An 18,110-nucleotide genomic window follows, 5' to 3' on the forward strand; every position below is an offset into this window, starting at 1 on the left:
CTATCAAATCATAGACTTAATTATAATATAATAAACACACAGAAATACGAGCTTAGGTCATTAATATGGTCGAATCCGGAAACTCATCTCGAAAACAAAAAGTTTTTTTATTTCAGTGAAATACGGAGCCGGTCCGTATTCTATCTAACCGTGGCATCCCTAAGTCTAAATATTCCTGTTACATTGCACAATCTTCAATGGTATGTCATAATTACGTAAAACGAGCCAGGCAATGAACGCAAGAGCAGTGACACAATTTCATGTTAGCAGGCAATATTAACTAAATATGCAGGTTTAAAAATATATACTTGTGTATTGATTTTAAATAAAGGCATTGATGTTTATGGTTAAGTACATTGATGCAACGACAGTGCTTTTTTCGCCAATTCGCTTGTTAAATCATCACCCGTTTGTCGAAGTAGGCTGTGATTCGATGAGAAATTAACAGGCACCGCATCGATTATATGCAACGCAGGACACGTTAGATGACTACACATGGTTGATGATATTACTAGTTTAATGCTAGCTAGCAACTTACCTTGGCTTCTTGCTGCCCTCGTGTAAATAGATGGCATCCTCGTGGAGTGCAATGTAAGGCAGTTGGTTAGAGCGTTGAACTAGTAACCAGAAGGTTGCAAAAACGAATCCCCGAATCCCTCCTGAACAAGGCAGTTAACCCCCGTTCCTACTCCGTCATTGAAAATAAGAATGTGTTCTTAATCTGACTTGCCTAGTTAAATAAAGGTGTAAAAAAAAGATATATATATATAAAAATAAAACAAAATCGGCAAATCGGTGGCCCAAAATACCGATTACCAATTGTTATGAAAACTTGAAATCGGCCCTAATTAATCGGCCATTCTGATTAATCGGTCGACCTCTAGTTCTTACCCATGTCATTCCGGGCCGACACCATTTGAAGTCTACTTGGATTCACTTGCAACTACATGAAGGATCAGAATATTGATGTATTGATTGTATGACAGCTGGGGTTGTGCTTATCAAAGTACTTTGATACTTTACTTCCATCTTTTGAAAGAAATCAGAAGTTTTGAATTGGCTCAGAATGTTTTTGATTGTTGTGCTTAAAGCAGTGGGACCACATACAGTACGCACTATTAATTTATATACTGCCATGCTGCATATCTTTACCTTTGTTTGGTTTATGTCTAATTTTATATATTTTAATACTGGTCATTGTGCTTTAAAAATAGTCTACCTTTAGTGACATTTTGGCTCATCATTTACCAAAGATAGTCTTTTAGATAAATGATATGAAGCTGTTAGTCTTAAAAATATTTTGTACTTGTGCAATCATGATGTATGGCTAATTTTGACTATTTGTTTATAATCTATTCATAAAAAAAGGTTTGCAAAGTAATGTTCCAGTGCAGTGTTTACTAAAACTACAGAACAGCAAGATCCCAGTACAGAGTTCCATTTTTATTTATTTATTTTTTAAGTCAAGAGCAGAGTATGAATTCAAACGATAAAACATACACTATATTCAACAGAACTAGCTAGTAGTGCTGAGAATGTAGTGTGGGAGTTTGACCAAAATTGATTCCGTTGTGTACTGTAATTTGAAGGTCGTAATCATTTCTTTCTATGTTGTGGTCTGAGTGCAGGTTTGATTATGGGCCTTGTGCGGTAGCAAACTTGTGGCATTCCTTCCCATGAAAACTTGTATGCTCTGTATTGTTAATATGCTATATCATCAAGTGAAATATAGAAGAGCACAAGAAAATGTGGCACCCGAGTGGCGCAGTGGTCTAAGGCACTGCATCTCAGTGCTAGAGGTGTCACTACAGACACCCGGGTTCGAATCCAAGCTGCATCACAACCGGCTGTGATTGGGCGGTGCGTAATTGGCCCAGGTTTGGCCGGTGTAGGCCGTCATTGTAAATAAGAATTTGTTCTTAACTGACTTGCCTAGTTAAATACATTTTTAAAATACCATCAGGATTTGGTGGTTTTAACATAGATTGACTTTACCCAACTTTTATTACACCTGACATTGTACCGTTTCATAGACAAATAATACTGTATGGGACTGTGGATGTTGGTGGAAGTGGCTGCTTTACAACGAGAACTTAGCTTACAGTATTCCCAAGAAGTAGAGGTGCTCTACATGCAATTCATGAATGAATTTGCTAACCACACACTGACGGAGTGGCTTTGCTAAGTGCTTAGCTGCGAATAGGAAGGTCACATTTTTCCTTTGAGTAACAACACAACTGAGCACAGCACATAATGCATGACAAGGTTACAATAGAAGTTTCAGTGGAATTTCTTTGTGCCTGATTTAATCTATGTAGCATGTTTCTTTTTTTTAATTGCTTCTTTTTAGGAGTTGAAATTCACTTCTTTCAATTTACAGACACTTAAGATTAGTTAAGATGCTTTTAATGTGTCATGTCAACTGATTTCATTCAGCACAGAAATTAGTGAGAGGAGAAATGAGTGAGTTACCTTATTTGAGTCTTTGAATAAAGTAGAAAATACTCAGCTCAGTTCTTTTGTTTTCTTGATATTTCTGTTTTTACTCTTGGTCATATCTCTTGTGAACTGAGTTGCTATCTTTCTATACATCATACTGTATAACCTCTGACCCTCTGTTGTCTTCATCTTGCTTTTTGTGGTACGTTTAACAAATACCACTATTTCTATGAATTGAAGCTCAGAACTGAAGGCTTGGACCTTTAGGGGAGAATGTGACAATGTATTTCATGTACTTCATTGTTCTGACACATTTCTGGTCATGCTATTATCAGTCAAGCCCAGGGACTAAGAGCTCTGCGTTTTCATCAGAAAGCTGAAATGACCATCCATAATCAACCATTGTGTGCAAAGGTGTTTTGAACAGGAGCCTTTGCAGCCATTAAAGTAATTACCCTCCCATCGCATCTTCTACATCCTTCCCTCCATTCATTATATAAAATAAGCCTCTACGCATGACTAACAGACATGATACTCTCTTGCCTCCGTAGTGTAAGAGCTGCTCTTATGCTGAGAAAACAGACGCACACACAAAAGGTGAGGCAAGAAGTGAGTAATACGACTGATAAGTGGTTCATAGTTATTACAGGGTTGGCACTTTATGTTGGCATCTATTGATTGGCACCACAGATTCTGATCTGAAAGAGTGAATTGGTCCTTCATTGAAGTTACTTGAAGGCTCCTATTTTCTATGTAGCATATGGGTGTAAAGGCTTTACCTTGTACTCCTTTTGTATAGATGGTTTGTTAAATTTCTTGCTGAAGATTGCTTAAGCCATTTTCCCTGTGTGCAATCAGTTTTTTCCTTTCCATGATTCTTCACACATATTTCAACAATAGATTGAAAATATTGATTTATGTTTGGTAAGAGTTTTGAGATTTTCTGTAATTAAATCAGGTCAAGGGATTAGCAGATAGGCAGCAATACATATATCACTTTTAGAGACACATCATTCCTGTTTGTTGCTTAAAAAAAATTCTAAAGGGAGAGCTTCTTAATTTGCTTAAGAGATGTGCAGCACTAAAGTGATTTTTTTTAGATGGCAGGACATGAAACTCTGCTTTAAAAACATGCTTTTGTGTGATACCGTAAAACCCTCTGCCTCACACAATCTGCACTCCCATCTGTTTTTAATCACATTTTAGAAATCGGTTATGCCATAATCTCTCTCTAATGGCCGTGGTTTACTGGCAGATACCTTCTGCTGAATAGACAGTGAAGTTTGTCAATGGAAAGTCCTGCTCGGTTTAGATTAATCTACAGTTGAAGTTAGAAGTTTACATACACTTAGGTTGGAGTCATTAAAACTTGTTTTTCAACCACTCCACAAATTTCTTGTTAACAAACTATAGTTTTGGCAAGTCGGTTAGGACATGTACTTTGTGCATGACACAAGTAATTTTTCCAACAATTGTTTACAGACAGATTATTTAACTTATAATTCACTGTATCACAATTCCAGTGGGTCAGAAGTCATGGCTTTAGAAGCTTCTGATAGGCTAATTTACATAATTTGAGTGAATTGGAGGTGTAACTGTGGATGTATTTCAAGGCCTACCTTCAAACGCAGTGCGTCTTTGCTTGACATCATGGGAAAATCAAACGAAATCAGCCAAGACCACAGAACAAAATTGTTGACCTCCACAAGTCTGGTTCATCCTTGGGAGCAATTTCCAAATGCCTGAAGGTACCACGTTCATCTGTACAAACAATAGTACGCAAGTATAAACACCATGGGATCACGCAGCCATCATACCGCTCAGGAAGGAGACGCGTTCTGTCTCCTAGAGATGAACGTACTTGGGTGGGAAAAGTGCAAATCAATCCCAGAACAACAGCAAAGGACCTTGTGAAGATGCTGGAGGAAACGGGTACAAAAGTATCTCTATCCACAGTAAAACGAGTCCTATATCGACATAACCTGAAAGGCCGCTCAGCAAGGAAGAAGCCACTGCATCAAAACCGCCATAAAAAAGCCAGACTACGGTTTGCAACTACACATGGGACATAGATCATACTTTTTGGAGAATTGTCCTTTGGTCTGATGAAACACAAATAGAACTGTTTGGCCATAATGACCATTGTTATGTTTGGAGGAAAAAGGGGGAGGCTTGCAAGCCAAAGATCACCATCCCAACCGTGAAGCACGGGGGTGGCAGCATCATGTTGTGGGGGTACTTTGCTGCAGGAGGGACTGGTACACTACACAAAATAGATGGCATCATGAGGGAGGAAATTTATGTGGATGTATTGACGCAACATCTCAAGACATCAGTCAGGAAGTTAAAGCTTGGTCGCAAATGGGTCTTCCAAATGGACAATGACCCCAAGCATACTTCCAAAGTTGTTGCAAAATGGCTTAAGGACAACAAAGTCAAGGTATTGGAGTGGCCATCACAAAGCCCTGACCTCAATCCTATAGAGAATTTGTGGGCAGAACTGAAAAAGCGTGTGCAAGCAAGGAGGCCTACAAACCTGACTCAGTAACACCAGCTCTGTCAGAGGGAATGGGCCAAACTTCACCCAACTTATTGTGGGAAGCTTGTGGAAGGCTACCTGAAATGTTTGACCCAAGTTAAACAATTTCAAGGCAATGCTACCAATTACTAATTGAGTGTATGTAAACTTCTGACCCACTGGGAATGTGATGAAAGAAATAAAAGCTGAAATAAATAATTCTCTCTACTATTATTTTGACATTTCACATTCTTAAAATAAAGTGGTGATCCTAACTGACCTACAGTGAGGGAAAAAAGTATTTGATCCCTGCTGATTTTGTACATTTGCCCACTGACAAAGAAAAGATCAGTCTATAATTTTAATGGTAGGTTTATTTGAACAGTGAGAGACAGAATAACAACAAAAAAATCCAGATAAACGCATGTCAAAAATGTTATAAAATGATTTGCATTTTAATGAGGGAAATAAGTATTTGACCCCTCTGCAAAACATGACTTAGTACTTGGTGACAAAACCCTTGTTGGCAATCAAAGGTTAGACGTTTCTTGTAGTTGGCCACCAGGTTTGCACACATCTCAGGAGGGATTTTGTCCCACTGCTCTTTGCAGATCTTCTCCAAGTCATTAAGGCTTCGAGGCTGACGTTTGGCAACTCGAACCTTCAGCTCCCTCCACAGATTTTCTATGGGATTAAGGTCTGGAGACTGGCTAGGCCACTCCAGGACCTTAATGTGCTTCTTCTTGAGCCACTCCTTTGTTGCCTTGGCCCTGTGTTTTGGGTCATTGTCATGCTGGAATACCCATCCATGACCCATTTTCAATGCCCTGGCTCAGGGAAGGAGGTTCTCACCCAAGATTTGACGGTACATGGCCCCGTCCATCGTCCATTTGATGCGGTGAAGTTGTCCTGTCCCCTTAGCAGAAAAACACCCCCAAAGCATAATATTTCCACCTCCATGTTTTACGGTGGGGATGGTGTTCTTGGGGTCATAGGCAGCATTCCTCCTCCTCCAAACATGGCGAGTTGAGTTGATGCCAAAGAGCTCCATTTTGGTCTCATCTGACCACAACACTTTCACCCAGTTGTCCTCTGAATCATTCAGATGTTCATTGGCAAACTTCAGACGGGCATGTAAATGTGCTTTCTTGAGCAGGGGGACCTTGCGGGCGCTGCAGGATTTCAGTCCTTCACGGCGTAGTGTGTTACCAATTGTTTTCTTGGTGACTATGGTCCCAGCTGCCTTGTGATCATTGACAAGATCCTCCCGTGTAGTTCTGGGCTGATTCCTCACCGTTCTCATGATCATTGCAACTCCACGAGGTGAGATCTTGCATGGAGCCCCAGGCCGAGGGAGATTGACAGTTCTTTTGTGTTTCTTCCATTTGCGAATAATCACACCAAATGTTGTCACCTTCTCACCAAGCTGCTTGGCGATGGTCTTGTAGCCCATTCCAGCCTTGTGTAGGTCTACAATCTTGTCCCTGACATCCTTGGAGAGCTCTTTGGTCTTGGCCATGGTGGAGAGTTTGGAATCTGATTGATTGCTTCTGTGGACAGGTGTCTTTTTTACAGCGGTTAGGAGCACTCCCCCTACAGCTGCGGTTAGGAGCACTCCCTTTAAGAGTGTGCTCCTAATCTTTGCTCGTTACCTGTATTAAAGACACCTGGGAGCCAGAAATCTTTCTGATTGAGAGGGGGTCAAATACTTATTTCCCTCATTAAAATGCAAATCAATTTATAACATTTTTGACATGCGTTTTTCCCGATTTTTTTGTTTGTTTTTGTTTTGTTCTTATTCGATCTCTCACTGTTCAAATAAAACTACCATTAAAGATTATAGACTTTATAGACATTATAGACTGATCATTTCTTTGTCAGTGGGCAAACGTACAAAATCAGCGGGGATCAAATACTTTTTTCCCTCACTGTAAGACAGGGAATTGTTACTGGGATTAAATGTCAGGAATTGAGTTTAAATGTATTTGGCTAAGATGTATGTAAACTTCCGACTTCAATTGTATCTGTTTTTCATGGAATTGAATTAAAGAGAAATTTAGTGCACAAACATTTAGACATAAAAACCTCAGCTGTTGCCTGGAGACTAGCGAAACTGGCTAAGTGTCTGCACCCACAGAGAGAGAGAGAGAGAGAAAGAGGACGAACGGATGGACGGGCAGACTGAACTGACATACATACAGACAGAGGGTAAGAATGCACAAAGAGTGAAATTGCCCCTCCTTGTGAGAGGCCCAAGTGTACCCTGTTATCCACTGTCTGTAATTCATTCTGCCTGCTGAATTCACTGCTGGAGTATGCAGTAATTCAAGTTTTGCCCTTTGTCACAATTTGGCCTTTTGTCAAGGCACTTTTTTGCTGTCAATTACTATTGAATGTTCATTTATATACACAGATAAATATATTTTCCAACTTTGAGTTTACATCATAATTTCCCAGCTTCATATTCAGCATGAAAAAATTACATCCTCAAACTTCATTGTTTTCAACTGTCTTCAATTTATCATTGTTCAGTACATCACAATGATTGGTCGTGGAAAGTTAATTTGAAGTGGGGGCTGTGTACAGTGTTGAAAGTTTTAAGGTCATATGAAGTTGGACCTTAGAGAGAAAACATTTGCAATTATGTGTCAGTCATTGACTGAGCTCCGGCTCTACTATGGCCTGGTCATACTGTAGTATGTGTTATTGACTGTACGTTTGTTTGTTAACCCATGTGTAACTCCGTGTTGTTTGTGTCACACTTTCTTTGCTTTATCTTGGCCAGGTCGCAGTTGAAAATGAGAACTTGTTCTCAACTGGCCTACCTGGTTAAATAAATGTGAAATAAAAAATAAATCAAATAAAAGTAGTCGACATATGCAGCTCACTCAATGTTCCTTAGTATGTTCACAAAGCACTGTTTCTAAGTGACCACAAGATGGCATCTGCTAACACAGTTGGTTTGTTTGCATGATGCACTTGAATGTCTATAGTTCCCAAACAAACTCCACCGCATTTCCAATTTTGGCCAAAGTCAACACCAAAATGGCCACACACTATAATATACTGTTTTGTTATAATAATTTAACCTTCAGGTGTTGAGGAATCATTCTGGTATTTCATTTTCAGAAAAACATTTTACTTTATGTAAGATAAATTGATTTCACGGATCATTGATCATATTGACACAATTGACCCAGAGCCACCTTAGGTATTACCAATTTCTCTATATATTTTGATTGAAATTATGTGAGCTTTTTCCACCAGAGAGAGTGGTCCTCAGCTCCTTGCTAACCCCTCTCTTATCTTCTAATAAAGCCAATCAGTGTGCCATCAGAGCAGAGAGCCAGTGATGGTCTGCACCTGCCCTCCCAGGGCCGCCGGATTAGGAGAGGTCGGAGGGCAGGGCAGCCGGTTCACCTCTCTCCCCAACATCTCCCCATCCTCCCCAACCAGCAACACCCCAGGCCTCCCCTGGAGCGGAGGCTCCAGAAGGCTCCAGTTCAAAGCCCTGCCACACGAGACCTGTAGGGCCTTATCTGCCCAGGTGTCAGGCAGCAGGCAGCTATCCCTGGATGCTTCTGTAGTGACAAATGGTACTGTAGAGCGCAACTCCTCTGGGGTAAGACCTATGTAATTAACACTGAATGAGAAATGTGTCATATAAAAAAGTGGCCTGTTTGAATTGATATTCTAAACTTTTTTAAGATGTCAATGTTAAAAACAATGATCCGTGAACGAATACATATTTATTACAAATTAGGGCTAAATAGAATCTAACAGGATATTGATGTCCACTGCTCAAATACCAATATATATTTTTGATACAAATACAATTATATTAGGCGTATCTTTTTGGTTCCATCAATTGTCCCTGAATTATGGGAATGCCCCCCCCCCCCCACCACTAAAATCCTTGCTGTTAGATTTCTGTCCTCTGTTTTTCCACCCCCACTCCTATTGCTCTGTGGCCACACCCAGTCATAAAATAGTTTGAAGGCTGTGTGTGAATAAGGGGGTGGGGACAGAAACCTGCAATGTCTGTTTTGGGGTAAACAGTTCAGCCGTGTTGAGCACTGTCTTCTCCCCTCACCACATGCAGTGATCCTTTGTAAAGATGCACACAGATTCAATGATTAGTCTAGGTATAATTTGCCAGCGGAGACGCACGAGAATTTCAGATGTTACATTTTCACGTGCACTGATAAATAATTCAGGTCATACAGAAATGGGTTTCCATGCTGTCAGATAACACTTTTATGGCTTCATTATGACATGTAATATCTATTGAAATGTGTACTATTAACTCAGTTTAACTTGTTCACCTACACATAGGAAGGAATAACAACACATTCTACACTGAAATGAGTGTTGGTTCAATATTGTACCTTGTCAAATGCAGTCCCAACTGGGTACAAACATGCACACACACACACACATTTTCATATGGCCACATTTCCTGGATGCAATCTGCCCGGCGACTCATGTGCCCGATAAGGCAATGAGAACAGGCTCTGATGTAAGGCTATGAACCATTTTACAGTTTGCCATTATGCTGGGATCCGTCGGTGGGCTTCCTGGATATGCAGGGCTAATATTTAACAAGGAGCTTGTGAAACACTGTCGACAGATGACCCCATGACTGTGAATGAATCACCGCTGTGACTGTACTCAGGTGTTGGGGTGGTGTCACATGTGCTGTGCTAGCAGAGTTTGTTCCTCCAGGGCTTGCTGCATTTGCATAGATAAGGCTCCCGTTTGATGGTTAATAGGTTGGTATTGAGGGAACAGACACCACCCTGGAGAAGAGAGAAGCTGATAAGATAAGGGGCCCTTGGAAAGCAGACATGCAGCCGGTGGTTAAGAATCACAGTAGAGCTCCGCCAAGATTATGCAATTGAGACTGCCTGATATAAGGAATATGGAAGTGAACCACAATTTAAATGAAATTGCAAATGAGGATGTTGTTGACTGGCAATCCATGTGTGTGTGATACTAACTATAGTTCAAGAACAAAACCCCACCTCTCTCCCTCTTCACCCACCTCTCTCTCTTGCCCGCTCTCTTCCTCTGTCTCTCTTTTCTAAACATGCACAGACAGGTGTTACAAGTGTTGATGGATGTCTTCAAAAGGCCAGCCGTTCATCTTCATAGATCCCTCTTTATAAGAATTGGTGTCAAAACATTGCCTCCTAATGGATGGCTTGCACAGACACGATCAGACATGTAGCCCAAACTAGGTTTGCTGTAAGCAAACTTGCTCTATGGTCTTCGACATGTCTTATGATTGTCTGCTCTCCCATATTACCAGTTTGTACTTCATAATTCCCCCCGTGTGGTTGTGTGGTGGCACTGGCATGGTTCTCTCCACAGGCTCACAAGGTCTAGCCAATAGTTCTATCCTGCTTGTGTCTCAGATGATACTGTATTGAATATATAGTTCTGAAGATATAAGGTCTACTGATGTTACATTTACAACACATGCAGCTACTGAAGTATGAGAGGTGGGCGACAGATGTTCAACCTGATAAATGTTTCTAAATGTGCTCCATTTCATGTCCCAGCTGTGGAAGTGTCAAATAAAAAATGTCAGTGTTGTATTCACGTCATATATTAATCAAGCAACAACATTTCAAATGACTGACATGGTTGTGATAAAGGTATCATACTTGTACTACTTGTATTCAGCTTTATTGAGGTAGATGATTAAAATAGAATGAACTAACTCCACAGAGAAATTCCATCTTCTTTCTCCCACCAATTTGAATTCGACGTGTCCTGTGAGGTCATTCTTCTTATTTCCCCCCCGCTTGTCCCTCCTATCTACCATCATCTAGGGCTGTTCGCTTCGGGATGACGCCACCTTTGCTCCGCCCCCAATGCAAACTCGCTCTTCGCGTTCATTTCATTCCTGTTCTCATTCCGAGCATTCTTCGCATCTCTGTCCGTGCGTTGTCGATTCACGTACACATATCTGGCTGACCCAGAAACACAACAATAACTTTACACAGTTTACAAAAACTATAATATCCCACATTAGACAAACAAAGGGGGACGAATTTTATAACAAATAACAATAACGGAGGTTTTTGAGGTAAGTTTCAATGTAGTTAATAATATGCAAAATGGTTGCAGACTAATACTGTTATGATGAAGTTGCGCCTTTCATTAGAAATAAGAAGTAATGTATGGTATTAGAATGAGTGGGCATATTTTTATATTATAATAAAAGTGTGTGTCGGTGAGATTTTAGGTTGCCGTTTCTTGTCGCTGTTGCAACAGGGTGCTTTCACTTAATCCACTCAGTGTTGTATTCGACTGACACGAATATCTTTGACATTTTTCACATTTTTGTAAAGAAGCCCGACCATACGCCCTATTATATCGCAGTAAGTCCAGTGCATGAACCTCAAACTCCTAACAAGATTCCGGATACGATTGGACGTACATTATTTTATGAATGACAATTTTGGACAAGATGACGGATCAAAATGTTGCTGTTTTCTTCTCCTTAGTTGGCTCAGCCGGGAGTTGGAGATTTCAGTGGAACATTTTCGGAGCAGTGCAAAAACATTCTGCTGAAAGACTTGTTGCTCCAACACCTTTGATCGTGTATTTTATCCATTGTACCTTGAAGTCACTGTAAGTATATTTTTTTGTTCTTTTATCAGGTTTAGGCTACAAAAATTCCATCAAATTCTTTGCATTCCATTTTCCACATGCGGAATTGATTCAACCGATCATAGGCAAGTTCCATCAATGTTGCCGAATTGATTAGATGTGTCTTTTAAGATAATAATTTTTGATAATCTTTGACAGCAGAATATTATGGCCTACATTTAAACACATATTTCCCATGTGCTCTCACAGTGTAGGATAGTGGGCCGGGCAACATACTTTTAGAGAATATAATTTATAAAACACAGCTTTTGCATTTACAAAATAATCTGAAAATGTTATTACATAATTTTGGTGTTCTAGTGTTGGTGAATGAAAACATTTGATATCTGTTTGGATTCAATGCTAGGTTTTTCTTGCTTTCGGACACTATTGAAACGTTGCAACAAAACAAAAAACGACCATTGATACCCAGTTCTTATTTGCAACTCTCTTTGTCTGTTTAGTTTTGAAACAATTGGTAATTCAATATTGATTTCAACTATTTCAAAAATAAATTCTTACAAGTAGGCTATTGTGGGCTCTGAGCTATGTTAATGTCTGCTTCATTGCTCTGTTCGATCCTTGTTTTCCATATCCGCCTTTTTTCGGGATAGATTGTTGCCTGCTCAGCTAACATCTGAATAAATCACAGGGATGGGGGTCGCATTATGTAGCCAAGGCCACTTCTATGTGTAATAAAGTTTCATCGCACCCGAAGAAACCGTGTGATCCGATGCATATTACATGTAGGCCTATAACGTCAATCTCAGGAAAGTCTTGATCAAGATTAAGGAAGATTATGTAGTTTTCTATTGCTTTAGAATTTCGTAATATACATTCATTACCTATAGATTACACAGATGCTCAACTGTTGCTATTTTAAGGATGAATTTGTTGGGGGAAAACTTTGCGGGAAACTTTCTGCCTTTTATTGTAGGCTGTGTGGATGTAGTGGTTTGCGCTGATGCTATTACAGAGCTTTAAAACATATGAATATGATAGGTTATGTAGTCTGACTGCCCTCACTTGAACCAAATACTAAACGTCATCAAGGTCACAACATCAGATACAATTGCAATATAGGTTGTCTAATAGTTAAGCACATATATTTTATAGAGTAGGCTATGCAATTATTGTGTAATTAACTTATAGTGTTGTTTATATTATCTCAAAGAATGTAAATATTCAAATATAACTGTATATGCTTGTTGGTGAATATAGAAGGTGAAATGTCTTGGTTATTTTGATGCGTGGCGATATCTACTTCATTGTAACTAAACAAACCAAACTGCATGAGGGTATTCTTTGGCTGTGCAAGTTCTCTGGTATAGAGTGGAATTCACCTCTTAATACTCTAAAGTTCCCCTATTGTGTGATTGGGGAAAGACCTCCTTTCTTGCAGTTAATTATAGACTTATATTTCAGTTTGTCTCTCTTGAAAATAGGGGCCAGCAAGATAGAATGTGTTATTTGTTGATTCCTCTAACTAGGCTATTAGAATTTACTACATGAATTAGGTTGACTTCTATCAGACTTAACCCCTGACATGTCATGATGTTGAGAAGTAAAGCTGCTTGCTGTAGGGGGGAAATCAGGACCAGCAATAGCTGCTTTGTTTTCTGCTTATGCAACAAGTGGACCTGTTGGACACTAGCCTGCAGGGCATTTTCAAGTGCAAGAATAGTACATTGTCTTTGCTTGAATCCATGAGTTTTTACTTTTGAAAGTGGGCTTACGAATTCCAATTTTATCAGATGATATCAGTTGAACCCCAAATTTGTGAAATTAAGAATTATATTAATTATCTGGAATTTCTCTTATTCCAAAGTAATACCATCTAAACTTATGTTAAAACCCAATCACATAAACATATAAGATTTATAAAAAATAACAAGTCAATGTACGTTATGGCAATATGTATTGAAGGTATTTTGAACTTGGCATTTAACACAGATAGACTGTAGCCTACTAAGCCCTTCCCCCTTTTCTAAACATAAGCTTCGCATAGTTTTTTGTTATAACATTCATTTAGCCCCAATGACTCACCGGACAGGTATTTGTTAGCACTCAATTTTACATGTGCAGTTTCAATGTGGTGGAAGTGAGCTTCACAAATGCATTACATCGTACAAAAACACATATAAGCTTAAAGCTGTTTATTAAAACAATAATAAAGCGTTTTCCCCGTCCCTGTTTCGCTAAAAAGCTAAGGGATAAGGCTGGAGAAATGAAACCACTATCAAATTCATAGACAGAGCTATGGATGCAAGGACTGACCACCCATGATATGAAATATTTAGTTTAACCATGTTTTGAGGCTATACAGTGTTTGTTTACATTTGCGTTGTTTATAAACATTGGAGTTAAACAAGCTTATATTTTGGGTTCTGGTGGGGTACGACAGTTGACCTAATCTCATAACACATTTATAAATTATATTCTTCAAGAATCAATGGGTATACAGTGACTTCGGGAAATATTCAGACCCCTTGACTTTTTCCACATGTTGTTAGGATACAGCCTTATTTTAAAATATGTTAAATATACTTATTTTCTCAGCAATCTACACACAATGCCCCATAATGGCAAAGTGAAAACATGTTTTAGAATTCTTTGGAAATGTATAAAAAAATAAATTAAAAAAAAACATTATTTACATAAGTATTCAGACCCTTTGCTATGAGACTCGAAATTGAGCTCAGGTGCATCCTGTTTCCATTGATCATCCTTGAGATGTTTCTACAACTTGATTGGAGTCCACCTGTGGTAAATTCAATTGATTGAACATGATTTGGAAAGGCACACACCTGTCTATATAAGGTCCCACAGTTGACAGTGCATGTCAGAGCAAAACCAAGGGTACCAAAACATTTCTGTAGTATTCTTAAATGGAAGATGTTTGGAACAACCAAAACTCTTCCTAGAGCTGGCCGAACTGAGCAATCGGGGGAGAAAGGCTCTTTATTTAACTAGGCAAGTCAGTTAAGAACAAATTCTAATTTACAATGACGGCCTACCGGGGAACAGTGGGATAACTGCCTTGTTCAGAAAGACAGATTTTTACCTTGTCAGCTCGGGGATTCGATCCAGCAACCTTTCGGTTACTGGCCCAATGCTCTAACCACTAGGCTACCTGCCGCCCCAAAACCTTACAACCATCTCTGCAGCACTCCAACAATCAGGCCTTTATGGTAGAGTGACCAGGCGGAAGCCACTCCTCAGTAAAAAGCACATGACAGCCCGCTTGGAGTTTGCCAAAAGACACCTAAAGACTCTCAGACCATGAGAAACAAGATTCTCTGGTCTAATGAAACCAAGATTGAACTCTTTGGCCTGAATGCCAAGCATCACGTCTGGAGGAAACCTGGCACCATCCCTACAGTGAAGCATGGTGGTGGCAGCATCATGCTGTGGGGATGTTTGTCAGCGGAAGGGACTGGGAGACTAGTCAGGATCGAGGTAAAGATGAACAGAGCAAAGTACAGAGAGATCCTTGATGAAAACCTGCTCCAGAGCACTCAGGACCTCAGACTGGGTCGAAGGTTCACGTTCCAACAGGACAACGAGCCTAAGCACACAGCCAAGACAACGCAGGAGTGGCTTCGGCACAAGTCTTTGAATGTCCTTGAGTGGCCCAGACAGAGCTTGGACATGAACCTGATCGAACATCTCTAGAGAGACCTGAAAATAGCTGTGCAGCGACGCTCCCCATCCAACCTGACAGAGCTTGAGAGATCTGCAGAGAGGAATGGGAGAAACTCCCCAAATACAGGTGTGCCAAGCTTGTAGTGTCATACCCAAGAAGACTCAAGGCTGTAATCGCTGCCAAAGGTGCTTCAACAAAGTACTGAGTAAATGGTCTGAATACATATGTAAATTTGATATTTCCGTTTTTTGGTTTTAATAAATTAGCAAAAATTATAAAAACCTGTTTTTGCTTTGTCATTATGGGGTATTGTGTGTTGATTGATGAGGGGGGGAAACAATTTAATCAATTTTAGAATAAGGCTGTAATATAACAAGATGTGTAAAAAGTCAAGGGGTCTGAATACTATCCGAATGCACGGTATATCATTAATTTATCATTTAAAAAATGGATGTAGCAACTAAGGATTCTAGCTTTAAAACATGCTCAAAAATGTGAGTTTTTGAACCTCAACATTCAGTAGTTGTACGCAGACCACCACTCTCTGAATACACATGCCTTTTTATAGATCCCACCACTGTAATGTTTTGGCTAGGAATGTGGAAGTCTCAGGGCCGGGAAAATAAGAATATAGTCTTTCACTTGTGAAATGTGGAGAGAATATGTGCATTGCTGAGGCATTGAGTGGACTGGATTACTTCTGGGAGCAGCGAGAGACCCATTGTCTTTCCTGTTGTCAAGACTGAATGTGTGCGAGGCTGTTGAGCTGCTGAGTGCAAACAAGCCCGTTCTCATTGACATCTGCTTGGGTCATTTTCTGCACCTGTTTGAAAAAATGCAAATATCAACATTTGCTCTAGCTTGTACTGCTCTGAGATTTCATGCCAACGACCATTAGTCAACTTGTGGTTCTACGTCCTGGCCAGGCCATTGTTATGTCAAAAACAGGCTGTACTGACTATGACACCATATGGCTCTTGTATGCTTCCGATAAGCTATCTGTTCCCTTACCTTATCAATAGCGTTTTATATGCTTCATATTTGAGTCACCATCTGTTGTAGGACAGTGTGTGTGTGAGTTATTGTAGGTGAGCGCATGTATGTGTATTTGTGCACATACGTGATTCCTTCTTACCTTGAAATTCCTGGCCTTGAATTGCACTTCAAGGTTTACTAAGCGAACAAATACGTTCATAGTTTTGTTAGCAAGTTCACCTAGTCAAGGCATCAGTAGGTATGAATGAACCACACATGGGCATTACCACATCATTTACAATCAGCAAGCTGGTTTTTCCCTCTGTGGTCATGGGTCATTGTGAACATGTAAACTGTAGTGGGATTACAGCCCAAAGCAAACAGGCACGTCCTGTCATTTTAATATACTACTAAGTCATCATATCCTATTAAAATCCATCTGCGGTCAAAACTAATTAAGAGTTATCATAGGAAAAAAGAATGCCATGGAAACAGTTGGATGTTTGAGTGCATTGGTTTTGTGCAGGGGGATTGTACTTGGGCTGGTGCCACATATCAAGTTTTCCTTCACAATGTCATTTTATGTATTTATTTAGTAGTATAGGTTGGCATGGAAGACATTTATTTTCTTCAGAAAATCTATTATTTTTCAACCCTCTTACATTTGTTGCATTCTTTAAGAAATGGAAACAGCTGTTAGGAATAAAGGCCTAAACTGATCAAAAGCACAATTACCCATACCCAACAAATATTTTCTATTTCCTGTATGATAACAGTCTGAGAAATGCCTTGTGGGAATCTGAATGGCACAAAGCATTCCTTTATCTAATCAAGGGAAGAATTGATGAAATGAAAGGATGCTGCTTTTGTTATAGCTACACAAAACAAGAGGAGTAGGGCGAGTAAAAGAGATGTGATCTGTAATTTAATCTGGACACAGGGTCGTTAATTGTGTAATTACATGCAGACATTTAGCAGGGGAAGGACTCATCGTCACATCATTGTGTCTGTGATCGGATTGCATGCTTCGCTAAAACACACTACCGTACTGCTGGGTTCCAGTCACTCTGTACCCTGAGATAAACTCTGTTCTAGAAAGAGAATGTTGCAGTATGGTCTGCTGCTCAACAGTTTCAGTAAGGCCTCAGAGAGGCCGATGTAGAGTGCCACCAAAAAGGAAAAGCTGGCTCAAAGCCACTGACGTCATCTAAGTAAATCTGCTTCAGGACTGCAGTCATAAAATGACTGCCAGCTAGAGTGCACTTTGGCCTTGTCAACTGCCTTTGCAAGGTGTAATTCACTTTTTCTACATATGTATAATTATGGCGAACAGCTTTTGTATTCATTTGTTTGTCCCACTTTGTCTTTTGGTATATTGACCTTTACCTCATCATATGTTAATTTTCAAAAGGTCCAAAGCACTTTCTCTCTAGATAAGTCAAAGAGTCAAAGAAACCTTAAAAAGCTAAGTTGTAGAGCATTATACTGCCATACTGTTGCAGGAAATCTGGGGAAAATAAGAAGGAAAGAGAAAAATAAAATGTAAGAGCTTTCCTCATCTTTAGAAGTCATACAGTAAAGAAACCACTGTTTCAGCACATTACAATTATAGTCTCATAATTCATACCATATGTCAGCCTCAGTCAGTTTCTCAGGAAAGTCGTCTTAATCACGTCTTATTAAACTGTAATGATTTGGAAGTTATTGGGAAATTGTTATAAGTACCTTCCCTACTTTCACACTCTCCTAACTCTTCTTTTTTGCATGGGAAAGTCATTTAAATGAGCTACCACATGACCAGACACACATAAGAAGCAATATCTAATCCATGAATCATTAGATGAGTCAGTTCCTGAAACCACTATAAACCTT

At 39.6% G+C, this 18,110-nt stretch overlaps 1 protein-coding gene across 8 annotated transcripts in view; it reads left to right on the forward strand.

Moving 5' to 3' along the window:
* The first annotated feature begins 10,857 nt into the window (after positions 1-10,857).
* The window catches only part of tead1b (TEA domain family member 1b), a 63,581-nt gene continuing 56,328 nt past the window's right edge, over positions 10,858-18,110 (forward strand). For 6 of the 8 annotated variants that reach the window (XM_029721577.1, XM_029721578.1, XM_029721579.1 and 3 more), the window contains exons 1-2: positions 10,858-11,051; positions 11,473-11,599. The gene's annotated coding sequence lies outside the window, so the exon portion shown is untranslated. Of the gene's footprint in view, positions 11,052-11,316; positions 11,347-11,472; positions 11,600-18,110 lie in introns of all 8 variants that reach the window. The other 2 variants (XM_029721574.1, XM_029721575.1) reach the window with 2 other exon arrangements.

The sequence above is a fragment of the Salmo trutta genome, chromosome 29 (genome assembly GCF_901001165.1).
Source record: "Salmo trutta chromosome 29, fSalTru1.1, whole genome shotgun sequence".
NCBI lineage: Eukaryota > Metazoa > Chordata > Actinopteri > Salmoniformes > Salmonidae > Salmo > Salmo trutta.